General features: G+C 41.3%; 1 protein-coding gene across 1 annotated transcript in view; it reads right to left on the reverse strand.

Moving 5' to 3' along the window:
- Positions 1-15712, reverse strand: part of AP3M2 (adaptor related protein complex 3 subunit mu 2) — a 66158-nt gene that overhangs the window by 30996 nt on the left and 19450 nt on the right. The gene's annotated exons all lie outside the window — the stretch shown is intronic.

Consider the following 15712-nt stretch of genomic DNA (forward strand, 5'->3'; position numbering starts at 1 on the left):
GAGGTGGATTGGAGAGGGCCATAGCAGAGCAAAGACCAGGGTGGACACTTACACAAAAATTGTCTAAAGACTTGGGGATAATAAAAGGGAGTTGAAGCCCTGGCCGGTGTGGCTCAGTTGGAGCCCCATCTGTACACCAGAAGGAGGGTTTGATTCCTAGTTAGGGCATATACCCAGGTTGCAGGGTTAATAGATGGATGGGGTGGGTGCAGGAGTCAACTGATTGATGTTTCTCTCACACATCGATATTTCTCTCTCTCTCTCTCTCTCTCTCTCTCTCTCTCTCTCTCTCTCCCCCCCCTCCCCTCCTCTCTCTCTGATCATTTTTTTAAATTAATCACTTAATTTTAAAAAAGGAAAATGCACAGAAAGAGTAACATTAAACAAAAGTAACATTTAAGTAATAATATAGCTCACAAGATGTGATGTAATCAGGGAATCTTGGGATGCTTCCAGGTGGCAGGAGTTCTCTGTAGCTTCTCTTATTCGGAAGCCCCAGCAAAATCATCTCAAGTTCCTGAAATCCAAACCCTGCCTGACTAGGAGACCGCAGCATCCCTCTCCTGGCACCCACAGGCTAGCCTACTGATTCCAGTCTCCTAGGGAAAGCAATCGCCACACCAATCCCCTTCCCTGATGATGAACCCCAGAAATATGCAACTATCAGGCCACACACACTCCTCAGACGCATGGAATTATTCTACGGCTTCTTACTAGACACGCCTTCATTCTGTCTGCACTCTGCCTAGCTGACCTCATGAGTGTAAGTACTCTTTCAGTGATGACGACTCTACCTCTTCACAGGCCTCCAGACCCACATATCCAGTTTCCACTTGAAAACTCCACTTAGGCACCTCATAGACATCTTAATAGAGCAAAAAGGAACCTTTGAGTTCTTTCCCAAATCTGTTCCTTTCTCCAACCCTGCACCACCTTGTTTTCCCTAGCTCAGTAAATGTCACCACTATCTATTCAACTACTCAAACCAATACTCCTGAATCATCCTTAAGTCCTCCATTGCCCTCATCCGCTCATCTACTCAGAAACAAACCCTCTTGATTCCATCTCTAAAGTACATCAGGAAACCATCCTAGTTTTATTAAGATATCATGTATGTGCCACAACATTCACCCTTTAAAAATGTTTTTAGTATACTCACAGAGTTGTACACCCATTGCCACAATCTAATTTTAGAACATTTTTATCACCCCAAAAAGAAACCCGGTATCCATTAGCAGTCACTTTTCATTTCCTCCCAACCACACAGCCCTAGGCAACGACTAATGTACTTTCTATCACTATAGAGTTGCCTATTTTGGATATTTAGTATAAATGGAATCATACAATATGTGAACTTTTATGACTGACTCTTTTCTTATTTTGAGAAGATACAATTTTTTTATCTAGGCAAGAAATCTTTATTGAACATCTATACTATGCAAATGATGACAATAATTATTTTATGCCTATGGTTGTTTCCTTTTGAAGACTTCATTGTAAACAAGCATATGGAGAAAGGAAAGATAACCATGAGCAATTATTTTGGATTTAGGGTGTATGTTTAAAGAAAAAAGTGTATTTATAATTCTGAGATGAGCAGTTAGAGCAAGTGTGACTATAACTCATTCCTATGCATTTATGTATTTATGTATTTATGTATTTATTTATTTATTTTGACCCCCTTCACCCATTACCATTCTTACCACCCCTCTCTGGACAACCACCAACCTATTCTCTGTATCTATGAGCTTGTTGTTGTTATTTTATCTTTGATTTCACATGTAAGAGAGATCAGACAGTACCTGTCTCTCTCTGTCTGACTTATTTCATTAGCATAATGCCCTCAAGGTCTATCGCTGTTGTCACAAAAAGCAAGATTTTATTATTTTTAAGGCTGGATAATATTCAACATAATGAAGGCCACATATGTCAAGCCCACAGCTCGCATACTAAATGGCTGAAAGCTTAAAGCTTGTCCTCTAAAAGCAGAAACAAGACAAGAGTGCCCACTGTTGCCACTTTTATTCAGCATAGCATTGGAATTCCTAGCCAAAGCAATTCGGCAAGTAAAAGAAATACAAGGCATTTAAATTAGAAAGGAAAAAGTAAAACTATCACTCTTTGCCAATGACATGATATTATATGTAGAAATCCTTAAAGACTCCATCAAAACGTCTTAGAACTAATAAATAAATTCAGTAATGTTGCAGGACACAAAATCAATACACATTTCTAAACACCAATAACAAACTATTGAAAAGAGAAATTAAGAAAACTCCCATTTATAATTACATCAAAAGAATAATATATCTAGGGATACATTTAACCAGGGAGTTGAAAGACTTGTACACTGAAAACAGTAAGATATTAAGGAAAATAACTGAAGAAGACACAAATAAATGGAAAGATATTTCATGGTCATAGATTGGAAGAATTGATATTGTTAAAATGTCCCTCTCACCCCCTTTGGTTCATTTTCTATACAGGAGCAAAAGTGAGTTTTTACAACTGTAAACACTTATCTGCAGGTCAGAACCTTTCAATGCCTCTCCACAACATTCAGTTCAAATGCCTTTACCACCTTGCTATAGACTAAATGTTTGCGTTCCCTCAAAATGCATAGGTTTATGAAAAATTCTAATGTCCAGTGGGATGCTATTTGGAGGTAGGGCCTTTGGGAGTGATTAGGTTATGGGAGTGAGCCCTCATCTATGGGATTAGTCCTCATGAATGCATCTCTTACCAGAGATCCCACAGAGCAACCTTGCCTGTTCCACACGAAGACAGTCGTCTGTGAACGAGGAAGCAGGTCCCCACCAGACACTGAATCTGCCAGCATGTTGATCTTGGATTTCCCAGCCTCCAGAATTGTAAGAAATGAACATTTGTTGTTTAAGCCACCCAATCTATGGTATTTTAGTTATAGCAGTCCAAATAGACTAAGGCACACAATCTTTTATTTCTTTTTTTAAAAATATATTTTTTATTGATTTCAGAGAGGAAGAGAGAGGAGGAGAGAGATAGAAACATCAATGATGAGAGAGAATCACTGATCAGCTACCTCCTGCACGCCCCACACTGAGGATCGAGACCGGAACCGGACATGTGCCCTGACTGGTAATGGAACCTAATGAACCGTGGACCTCCCGGTTCACAGGTCAATGCTCAACCACTGGCTGGGCGGCACACATCTTTTATTTATTGCCTCCCATCTTTCCAGTTGAACCTCTTGCCACTCAGCCTCTCCCCTGCTGATTCTAGGCCCTAGAATATGTTGTTTCCTCTGCTTGGAAGGCTCTTCCCTGGTCTTCACATAGCTAGCTCCTTTTCTTCCTTTAGGTCTTTTGTCACCTTCTTAGGGAGTCTTCCATTACCACCTTATCTAAATTCACCCCCCTCCCCATCTTCCTCTTCCTCTGCCACCCAGTGGTCGGCAAACTGCGGCTCGAGACCCACACGCAGCTCTTTGGCCCCTTGAGTATGGCTTTTCCACAAAATACCACGTGCGGGCGCGCACGTACAGTGCGATTGAAACTTCGTGGCCCACGTGCAGAAGTCGGTATTTTGTGGAAGAGCCACACTCAAGGGGCCAAAGAGCCGCGTGTGGCTCGCAAGCCACAGTTTGCCGACCACTGCCCTAGGCTACTTCCTATGGTTTTGGGTTTTTTTTCTAACACTTATCACAGCTTGTAATTACTGTATTTATTTCCCTGTTGTCTTTTTTCTTTGTCAGCCTTCCCCACTAGAGTATGTGCATCTTGAGGGCAGGCACTGTATCTGTCTCACTCACCCTTATAGCCATTGCCTTACACAGTACCTGACACCCAAGAGGCCTCAATAAATGTTTGTTAAATAAATGGACTGTTCTAATCGCTTCCTTATAACCTGTTGGTGAAGGAAGGAACCGTGCCTTAAATAGCAGGAGATGGCCAAAAATGACACCCAACACTGGACAGGTGAAACTGACAGCAGGTCATTAGTATACTCACAGGCCAGGGAGGAGGACATTGCACACCATGCAAGACCTCGTCGGGGTTGCACACTGGCATAGAGTGAACCAGTAGGGGCTGTGAGAAGCAAGCTTTGTAGTGACAAGAGGGTGGGATGATCCTTAGTTCCTGCAAGACTATTGAGCACTTACCCACTGCATGGAGTACAACTGGCCTATCTGATACAGGAACTAGCCAGGCTGGGAGACTCCTGGTGTTGGGAGTGGATATGCTGAGAGTTAGGCCTTTGGGCCCTGTGATGCTCAAAGATGTCAAGGCAGCACTTGAAATTTTAGGTCTTGCAACACATGTACCTAGCATCTGGAAAAGAGACATACACATATGTCTACACATAGCCAGGGGTAGAGAGTAGGGCAGAAGATTGTTTCATTACATGACTAAGTGAATGAATTTTGTATTTATTATTATGCTATAAGCCCTGTGATGGTGTTATGTAAGTACCATATAAACAAGTAGGAAGTGTTCAAAAACAGATCATTCAATAAAATTGAAGTCCTAATCTACTTTGCTCTTGTCCCAAATGGGAGCCAGCAGGAATTACATTTCACTACATACAACAAAAAACCCAAATAATACTGGCTTAAACAAGATGGGCATTTATTTTTCTCTCACCTTTTGAGAAGTCTAGAGTTAGAAAATCCAGGACTGGAATGGCAGCTTCACATCAAGGACTTGGGCTTCTCTTAGCTTGCCATTCCGCCATTCCTAGGGTGGCATTTTCACCCTCATGCTCACAACATTGTTGCTGTGGCCCCAGCCATCAAGCTATATTCCAGAAAGAAAGAAGGAGGAAAAACAAAGAGCAAGTGGGCATGAGCCAGTGGATCCGTTCTCTTTAATGAGCTTTTCCTGAAGTCCCACTTGTGCTCTATTGTTCAGAACTAAGCTAAAAGAGATCCTAGGAATGTTTCTAGCTGGGCACATTACTACCCCCACATTACCCGCCCCCAATAGAACTCTGTTAATAAGGAAGATAGGAGAATGGATATTGGATAGGTAACTAATAGCTGTCCACAGCCAGTGGGAGTAAATAGAGCAGCTACAATGAATAGATTGGATATTCTAAAAACAGTCTGGAATTCAAGGGCTTAGGGAAGACTGACTAGAAAACACAAAATAGATTAAAAGAAAAAGACAAAAGCATGTTCATAGTAAAAAGAAGATCCAGCAAGTGATGGTGAGGGAGGGGGTCATGTGGCTAGCCCTGGTCTGAAATGGCTGTAGGGATGGCTTGTGGTCACAGGGTGTGATCTGACTGATGGTGTGATAAATTCCTTGGATCCCAATGGCCTTATCTGTGAAATGAGAAGATTGGACTAAATTAGCTCCAAGTTGTTGTTTTTTTCCAACTCTAAGTTTCTATTATAACAATGGTCTTAATTTTGTTTAGCAGTGAAATATGTTAGAGAAATTAAAGTTTACATATGAAACAGATAAAGCAGAGCTGCTCTGAATGGGGATGAGAACTTTAGAGTTCTGTCTCCTTGGCCTCAATCTTAATCCCCGTGGTAGCCCCTGAGCTCCATGAGCATACTTCTATATAGTTCTGTGTGTAACTTTAATAAAATAAAATGATGTGTTTATTGCTAAAAATCAGAGTACAGATGTAACTATGAGTATTACTATCAAAAAGGTAAAATTGCTTTTACTTGTTAACAATCTTAAATACTTTTTAAAAACCATCAAGTTAAATAAGTAGAGTTCTGAATTGTGATGCTCTGTTGTGACTCACTCGAAATCACGGGGGAAATATTTATCAAACATCACGAACAATTGGTAGAATTTCCTCCACAATTTATTCAGTGATGTTGGGGAACAATGGAGCTTGGATTGTAAAGAAAAGTTATCAAAGGAACATGCTTTTTATTTTCTAGATAGGTATTTAGATAAAAATTATTCTTAAATGAAAAAAACCTTCACTTTGCAAATACTTGTTTCCTGTGTGCCAGACTTGGCTGCTTCCTGTTTATCAAAAGTAATTGTTAGTAATTGGAAGCAAAGACCAGAAAAATGTACTTCTTGTCAGTCACCTGCTGAACTTCCTTTTGCCTTTTACTTGTCATTCTTGTGTAGCATTCCCAAAGTTGTTTTTTAAGTTCTTTTAAAAGTAGACTCAATGAGATCTGAAACAGTTATCCTCAAGTTTCTAGCTCTAGCATCTACCCTATTTAGTATTAGATAATATTTTATACTGATTATTGTTCACTCCCACACAGAATCCTGACGTGTTTTTTATCTCCATAATAGTTCAATATACCCAGTTTTGCTCTTTCTGTTGCCACTGATTACAAAATTCTGCATTTTTTTCTCCACAGCATCCCTCCTTCTTGATCCTGTTTTTTCTCTCACCACTGTCACCTTTTTTATTTCCAGAAAGGTCTGTAAAACACCATCTATTCCAATCTTAGGATCCCTAGTGCAGATTATGAGCTCAGATGCAATATTCTTTGAACCCCAAATCCCAGACACAGTCAGCCAAAGATGTCTTCTCATTTTTAATTTAATTTGTATAAAGTTCCGCCACAGACAAAATAAAGTAAATCATATTTAGGTAGTCATTCAAAGAAATACAAAACTTTAAAATATCTGTATATATAAAAGGCTAAGTGACCAACTGTCCGTCCATCTGACCGTCCAACCAGCCGGTACATATGAAACGCACTGGCAATTTAAAAATAAACGTTGGCTCACGCATGCATGATACATATAAAGCTCTCACTGGCACCAATCTAGACAGAGTAGGAATATTCCTACCTGAACCTGTTTTCGGACATGGTCAGTTATATGTTGCTTTCTCTCAAGTTCAAAGAGTGTGACGTTAAAGTTGTAAATACTTCATCACAAGGGAAATTAGTCAAGCACTCTGAAAGTGTTTTCACTCTTAATGTGGTGTACAGGGAGATATTAGAATAAGTTTAATCAATTTATCAGTCATTGCTTTTATCAGTGTTGTTTTTATATCATGTCTTTGTTGTTGTTATAGCATGTTGTTATTTCTTCTAATTAAAGAAGAAATGTGCATGAATTAGTATACCAGGCCACTAGTATACATATATTTAAATATATTTTTTATTGTTGATAGTATTACAGATATCTCACATTTCTCCCCCCCTCTTCCCCCCCTCTTCTCAGCCCCTACCCACTCCACCAGGTCTTCATTACCTGTTGCCCATGTTTTTTTTGTTGTTGTTTTTTTTTTTTGTAAACGAAAGCAAAGTTTATTGAGAGATAGACTCCCTCTAGCAGGGAGGGGACCCAAGTGGGTTGCCCTGCCCGTGTATTTTAACATTACACTTGTTTAAATGAGAAGTTTCTGAAAAATACAGGTCATATTGTTTGTATAATCGTGTGGCCTTTTCTTCAGCCAGAAGGTGTCCAGCTGTTTGAGTGGGCGATCCCTAGGGCAGTTAACCATATAGTCCTTACTCAAGGAGCAGGCCCAACTTTTTAAACTAGCGTGGCAAAGAGCTTTTGCATGAAGGGGAACAGACCCGGTAATACGCTCTTGCTACAGCAGGTGGCGCTATGGGGTCTGAGGGGAGAAGTGGCTCGGACTACAACTCCAAGAGCAGAGATGGGAAAAAGAAATCCGGGGTTTCTCAAGCGAATGCCCCTAGTTCAGACACTACACTTGAGAGTGAGACTTCTGGTGACTCCAGGAGTTGGAGGTAAAGGCAGAAATGCTCTGGGAAGAGAGATCCGGGAGGAAATTGGTACCAAAGCTACGGCTGGGTAGGCGGGGCGGGGTTCTAGCATCAAGGGGCACCTTCTGGGGACAGGGTGCAGTGCGCTGAGAAAAAGTTGGGTGGAGAGAAAGGGTGGCGTTGAAAACCAAATGTCTTTCATCCCTTGGAGACAAAGAGGTGCCTTCTTTTGACAACAGCTGCCACTGCCACACACACCATACGGCGGGGCGGAGGGGGAGGGGAGCCCGGGAGGAGAGTGTCTGAGGCGGGACCGCTCTGACTTTCAATAATGGGGTGGTTGCCATGGTGACGAGCCATACATCTAAAGGGGGCGGCTGAAAGGACCCATTGTTCTGGAGTTGGGCTGCCCGGGTTGTGCCTGTTTCTAAGAGGCACCTTTAAACACCTCCCCTGGGTGGGGGGAGGACTGTGGACCAGAGCTGGGACAGTGGCATCCCGAGCTTCGCGCCAGGACCACATACCACAGATCGCAACCCCACCTTGGCTCCACACGCTGCAAAAGGAACAAGCAGCCACTTGCGCTCGGAATTGCTCCCTCCCACGCATGCATGCCCCAGAAATCAGCGCAGGACACGTGTGCTCACTGCTGCCCAGACACACAAACCCTGACCCGCGGTTCATGACACGCCCGCCTCCCACCAGGCCCGAGTAGGCAGATAGATGTAGAGGAGACTAGTAACAACACTGCTGGAGGGAGATCCAGGAACTCCGCGAATACATACATGCCAAGGTCTGGGGCCAGCGGGCTCGGGAAAGCCCCACGGAATCACTCTTCAGTCGTGTCAGAAGAGAAAGGAGGAAATCACAGTATAAAGAATCTGAAAAGTTACAAGGCACCATCGCAATTTTCCTTGTAAGAACAAACAATTGGAAGCACCCCAAAAGCCTGTCCCCGGGGGCTGGTAAATAATGTGGAACACATCCTCCTGATGAAATATTAAGCCGCCATTTAAAAAGACAAGGCCGTTCTGATCAATGATTCTCTCTCATCACTGATGTTTCTCTCTTTCTCTCTCCCTCTCCCTTCCTCTCTGAAATCAATCAATCAAAATACAAGGCAGCTCTATATGCAGAGATATGGAAAATTTCCAATATATTCTAAGTGATAAAGCAAGCTGCAGAACAGTGTGGTGGGTATATGAAAAAGTAGGTGTACAGATGTTTATATGGAAAATAATACAATAATAATTAAATAATAATAATATAAACTCTGTTTCACACACAACTGTAAACCTACTTTGCCAATCCGTGTGTGTGTGTGTGTGTGTGTGTGTGTGTGTGTGTGTGTGTGTTTGCATCTCTGGAAGGTGTTGTTTATTAGGAGGGCAACTGCTGGATAGAGGATGTAATGGAGAGATGAAGACAACTTCCTTTTCATCATACAATCTTTTATACCTTTTGAATTTTGCCCTATGTACCATGTATTACCTATAAATAAATAATTCTTAAAAAGAACTTTAGCCAAAACCGGTTTGGCTCAGTGGATGGAGCGTCGGCCTGCGGACTGAAGGGTCCCAGGTTCGATTCCGGTCAGGGGCATGTACCTGGGTTGCAGGAGCATCCCCAGTAGGGGGTGTGCAGGAGGCGGCTGATCGATGTTTCTCTCTCATCGATGTTTCTAACTCTCTATCTCTCTCCCTTCCTCTCTGTAAAAAATCAATAAAATTTTTTTTTTTTTAAAAAAGAACTTTAAATTTTCATTTGCTTGAACACTAATGAGATTTGGAGCTCTCCATAAGGTGTCTGAACTCTTATTTTAAAATGCTTTAATAAATATGAATTTTTAAAGTATACATGTACAAACAAATACCATTAAGTCACAGATATGTAAAGGCAGTCACAGTGGCAAGTCAAATATGAAAATACACACTTCTGGCCTGGCCAGTGTGGCTCAGTGGTTGAGCATCCACCTATGAACCAGGAGGTCAGTTTGATTCCTGGTCAGGGCACAAGCCTGGGTTGTGGGCTCGATCTTCAGTGGAGTGCATGCAGGAGGGAGCCAATTGGTGATTCTCTCTCATCATTGATGCTTCTATATGTCTCTCCCTCTTCATTCCTCTCTGAAATCAATAAAAGGAAAATAAATTTTTTTTAAAGAAAGGCCCTAGCTGGTTTGTCTCAGTGGATAGAGCCAACTGTATAATCCACCTATAATTATAACAAATTAATCACAGGGCTCCCAAATTAAACAAAGGACATTACATTAGGGTGATTTTCCTAATTACAAAATAGTATATAATCAATGAAATGGACTATTGAACCCCAATGTCACTAATGATCTTTCCACACAGATAAAAATAAAAATCATTACTTAGCAATGACTTACTAAATAATGATAATAAGTTAAAATCTATCGAGCATTTACTGTGTGCCTTAATGAAAACTGTGTTGAGAGTTTGATATGCATTATTTCTTTTAATCTTACAAACAAACTATTTGCCTATTTTTACAAATAAAGAAACATGTAGAGATGTTCTTCAGTTTACCTCTTATCACACAGCTAAGAAAGCTGCAGAGTCTGGATTTGAATTCTCATCTGACTGATTCCAAAACCTGCATTCTTAACCTCTACATGTTACTTTTTAAATTATGGTGAAAATACTGGCTCATTTTGACTCTCTAATCCTGTGGTCTCACAAATTGAATAAAAGGTATATAGTAAAAATTAGACTATATTTGAGGAAACATTGGTTGTATACAGAGTAGTAGGCCTGTAATTTTTTAACTCATGCTGTAGCTTGGTTGTGCAGAGCAAATATGAGGTCTTCGCTTTGTGAATAACTAATGTAGTCTTTATTTAGGTGTCCATAAATAAAATTGGAACATAGCCATGCTCATTCATTTATGTGTTGTCTGCGGCTGCCTTTGAGCTAACATGGCAGAGTTGAGTACTTGTAAGATAGACTGTATGGGCCACAACGACTAAAAGATTTAGTGTTTGTCTCTCTACAGAAAATGTTTAGATCTACAGTTAAGGTCATGTACTCAGAAAGACAAAAGAGGAAAGAGACTTTTTTTAAAAAATATATTTCTTTATTGATTTCAGAGAGGAAGGGAGAAGGAGAGAGAGATGGAAACATCAATGATGAGAGAGAATCACTGATCGGCTGCCTCCTGCACGCCCCCCACTGGGGACCAAGCCCGCAACCCAGGCGTGTGCCCTTGTCCGGAATCGAACCCGGGACCCCTCAGTCCGCAGGCTGACGCTCTATCCACTGAGCCAAGTCGGCCAGGGCAGAAAGAGACTTTTATAATATAAAAATACTATGCCCCACCAGGCCAGTGTGGTTGACCTATGAACCAGGAGGTCACAGTTTGATTCCGTCAGGGCACATGCCCAGGTTGCGGGTTCGATCCCCAGTGGGGGGCATGCAAGAGGCAGCCGATCAATGATTCTCTCTCATCATTGATGTTTCTATCTCTCGCTCCTTCTCTGGAATCAATAAATGTATCTAAAAAAAAATATTATTCCCATTCTAAAAGCATTATTTTTATATTCATTCAAGTATTCCACTCCTATTCAAAATTGTACATCCAGGGCTGCCTCAAAGGGCTTTAGCATTAAAAAAAATTGCATTAGTTCTTACAGGATAAGAATGAAAAGTCACAGATTTCATTCAGCCACAATGCTTTTTTTTTTTCTTTTTTCTTTTTGTGAGATGAAGCTAGTTTACTGATGAGCACACATTCCTTTGTTTTGGAATCTGTTCTTAACAGAAGACCTTCCGGGAAAAGAAGGAAGCCAAGGATAGATGATATTGGGCCAAAGTGAAGCAGTTATTATGAGTTGAAATATATAGCTTGTGACATCACATACAGTAGCTGGAACCAATTTAGAGAGATGGTTGCCACTGCTTTCCTTAGATTTCGAGGAATTATATTCCTTTTTCTCTTTAAAGGCTTTAGTGGCTCTGGAAGATACGGGGAAGGTTGTATGCATTTGTAGAAGAGAGCACTAGACCATCTGTGGGGACACTTGCCATTAATCTTAGAGTAGAACTTTTGGGAAAATCAATGGCAGGGGGTATGAATCCCAGTTACACCCTCCTCTCTATCACTGGCCCAAAAGCAGTGGCAATTCCTCTCTTATTGCACAACCAGAAAGTTCTAGGTTATGGACAACACCTGCTTATAAGAGCCAAAAGCTGAAGGTGTCTTCAGGCAGCAAGCCAAATGACTAAAATTTTGTTTCTTTAAGCTGGGAAGAACTCTCTAGAAGTTCCTCCACCCAGGTAACAGCTGACCTGTGTTGGCTTGTTTAAAGCACTCATGAAATTGGCTCCAGTACAAAGCCCGTAAGAAGCACTGGACTTACCAGTAGGAACAGAATACTTCCTATGTAATTATGGTAGAGCTATCACTCTATTCACAGCTCACAGGGTTAGGCAAATGCTTATTCTAGCTAATAAAAATTAAATTCTGACTGTAGAATCTAGGGGGTGGATATATGGGTGTTCACTGCACATTTCTTTCAAATTTTCTGTGTGTTTGACATATTTTCTAATCAGATGTTGTGGGAAAATTGTAATATCAGGAAGATCCATTTTTCTCCAAGTTTCGGAGGAACAAAATAAGACTGATATTTGAGGAAATAGTAAAACTCTTTATAAGAGTAGTAGGCCCTGTACCTAACTCAAGGTGAAAGTCTGCAGATAGTTTATTAGTCACCTGTATTGTAGATCTGGAAGGTCTTTTTCTCCCCAGTGGCTACCAGGCCACCAAAAGCATCAACATGCTATGAGGGTACTTGTAGTAGCAGGTTTGGTACCTCGAATCAGAGTGTTGAGCTTCAACCATTTGGAAAATGGAAGGTGACTATGGACCCTTACAGAGGAAGCAAGTGTCACTGGCCTCAAAAACTTAGATTTTTCAAACTTAGGGCATGCTATTTTTTTTAAATGAGATTTAAATATATATATAGCCCTGACCTGTTTTGCTCAGTGGATAGAGCGTCGGCCTGTGGACTGAAGGGTCCCGGATTCGATTCCGGTCAAGGGCATGTACCTTGGTTGCGGGCACATCCCCAGTAGGAGGTGTGCAGGAGGCAGCTGATCAATGTTCCTCTCTCATCGATGTTTCTAACTCTCTATCCTTCTCCCTTCCTCTCTGTAAAAAATCAATTATATATATATATACACATATCTATGTGTATATATATATACACATAGATATGTGTATATATATATGTATATTGGTTTTAGAGAGAGAGTAAGGGAGAGGAATAGAAACATGAATCAGCTGTCTCCTGCACACCCTGACCTGAGATCAAGCCTGCAATCCAGGCATTCCTGACCAGGAATCAAACCAGTGACCTCTCAGTGCACGGGACAATGAGGACACTCAATCCAATGAGCCACACTGGTGGGGAAGAAATGCTATTTTTTAAAATTTATTTCAGAGAGGAAGGGAAAAGGGAAGAGAGGTAGAAACATCAATGATGAGAGAGGATCAATTGGCTGCCTCGTACATGCCCCCTACTGGGGATCAAGCCTGAAACCCAGGCATGTGCCCTGACCAGGAATCAAACCATGACTTCCTGGTCCATAGGTCAGCACTCAACCACTGAGCCACGCCAGCCGGCGGGAATGCTATTTTTTGAATTATCAGTATAATTAGACCCGGGAGAAGGTTGTTTGAGGAAGATCATGAATTCAATTATGGACCTGTTGCGCTTAAGGGACCTAAGTAATTTAACTGGCAATGGCTCCTATATGGACATACAGATCCAGCAGCCAAGAGTGAGGCTAGAAATACCAGTTTGGGAGCCATTAATATATAAACAGTAATTAGATCCACAGGAATGGATGAGATCAACCAAACAGTGTTTATATGGAGAAGAGGGTGAGGTTAGAAACCAAGGTGGGCAGTGCCAACATTGAGGAGGTGGCCAGAAGACAGAGGCAGAGTAGGAAGGATCAGAAATAAGGCAGAAAATGTAACCTGGAAGCCAAATAGAGTTAGAAATTGCTCAGCTTGACAAATGTTATTAAGAAGCCAAGCAAGATGAATATTGGAACGTTTCCAGTAGATCTAGCCACAAGGAGGTCTCTGGGAGCAATTTGCTTTGAGGATTGAAATTAGAAGCCAAACTGGAATGAGCTGAACACTCAACTGTGAGAGGCAGTGTAGGGAAGACCTACATCAAACTGGCTGTATCAGATTCACTCAGGGAGCTTGAAACATAGAGATTCTGGCTCTTTGAGAGAGAGATTATGATTTGGTAGGCCTGGGATGGGGCCTAAGAACCTGTGTTGTAATTGTTGTGTTTTAAGGTCTCTAGATGACTGATGCCCTGCCAAGTTTGGGAACTGCTGATAGAATGCAAATAACATGACTTGCATCCAAACTGACCTGGGTTCCAATCCTAATAATGTCGCACTTTAGCTGTTTGAGTGAAACAAGATACTTAATTCTCCTTAGTCTCAGTTAACTGGTTCATAAAAAGGGGGAGTGATAGCCCTACGTTGTGGTATGGATTTGAAGATTGGAGATAATGTATGTAAATCATCTGACACATTGTAAATGTTTAGTAAATACCAGCCAATGCTATTTAGCAGTGGCTACAATGAATGTAGACTATTCTCTTTTTTAAAAAAATATATTTTTATTGATTTCAGAGAGGAAGGGAGAGGGAGATAGAGTCAGAAACATCAATGATGAGAGAGAATCACCCATTGGCTGCCTCCTGCATGCCCCCTACTTGGGATCGAGCCCACAACCTGGGCATGTGCCCTTGACTTGGAATCGAACCTGGGACCCTTCAGTCCGCAGGCTGATGCTCTATCCACTGAGCCAAACCAGCGAGGGCTAGACTATTCTCTTTTTTAAAAAACAACATATTTTTATTGATTTCAGAGAGGAAGGGAGAAAGAGAAATAGAAACATCAACGATGAGAGGGAATCATTGATTGGCTGCCTCCTGCATGCCCCACACTGGGGTTCGAGCCTGCAACCCAGGCCTATGCCCTGACCAGGAATTGAACTGTGACCTTCTGGTTCATAGATCAATGCTCAACTACTGAGCTTGCCTCTGAGGGGCAGAAATAAAGAGTCAATAGCTGCAGGTGTCATAAGGGTCAAAGAAGGATAGTGTTTTGTTTTGATTTTTATAAAATGGTTGAAATACGAACATCTATGTATATAAAAGGCTAATATGCTAAGTGTCCCTCCTATTGTCTGACTGACCGCCAGAGGCAGATGCTCAACACAGGAGCTGCCGTGACACGCACAGAGAAATGGCACCGCAGACCTGGCACCCACAAAGCAACACTTGGCTTCCCCCAAGTGGGACACAGGCCCCGGAGCGACAGCCCACCAAATCACAGCCAACACTGAGGAGACCCCATGGCACAAAATGCGGCCCACAGCCCAGCCCAGCCCAGCAACAGTGGCTGTGGGCACCGGGTAATGATGTCACATTTTTGTTGACATCCTGAAGCTGAAATTGTCTACAGAATGTATCTGAAGACCAACTATTGGCACAATGTACTTCTGAGGCTGAAAGAAAGTGACATCGTCAACAGAATTATGTCTAAAGAACAGTCATGGATAAGTACTACCAATACTGGTAGGAGCTGCCTTCATAGCGAAAATGAGGTAAATGAGGATGCAATTATCGAACACAGTTGTGGTGGAATGACTGTTACATGTCAATTTTGCCTATCCTTAAATTTCTTCCATGAAAAACCATCTGATGGAAAATGTACTTTACTTTGCAAAGACAAAGTTTGTCCAAATGATATAAATTTTCCAGAATACCCAGCATATTTAATTAATGATAAATGAAGATTCTGACAGTGGAAATTTTATAGAAAATATTTGTTGTTATATCATGTTATTTTTTTATTAATCAATTTATATATTATTTTCATGTACAGTTTACTAATTTTCTTTCCTCTCTGACATTTCTATAATAAAGGGCAAATAGCAATATTAAAATATTTCTTCTAATTAATTTCCTTTTGATGTGCATCAATTTGTGCACTGGGCCACTAG

The sequence above is a fragment of the Myotis daubentonii genome, chromosome 2 (genome assembly GCF_963259705.1).
Source record: "Myotis daubentonii chromosome 2, mMyoDau2.1, whole genome shotgun sequence".
NCBI lineage: Eukaryota > Metazoa > Chordata > Mammalia > Chiroptera > Vespertilionidae > Myotis > Myotis daubentonii.